This window comes from Theobroma umbraticum, unplaced genomic scaffold (assembly GCF_002168275.2).
Source record: "Theobroma umbraticum cultivar Fairchild unplaced genomic scaffold, ASM216827v3 scaffold_182.0, whole genome shotgun sequence".
Taxonomy (NCBI): domain Eukaryota; kingdom Viridiplantae; phylum Streptophyta; class Magnoliopsida; order Malvales; family Malvaceae; genus Theobroma; species Theobroma umbraticum.
Window position 1 is genome coordinate 396,459 of NW_018397291.1, and position 209 is coordinate 396,667.

Genomic DNA, 209 nt, shown 5'->3' on the forward strand with positions numbered 1-209 from the left:
TATGCTAACTTGTCACCCAGCACATGCACTAGCAACTGAAGTGGAATCTTCATACTGGACCATTTATGGTCATTGGATATATGTATATAGCATACAAATGGTGTTCTGTCAAATATATTTACATCAACTTACACGGAATGCAGTCCAAAGCACATATATAGTTTCATAATGGAAAACTACTCAAATAAACTTATGAAGAATATCGTATC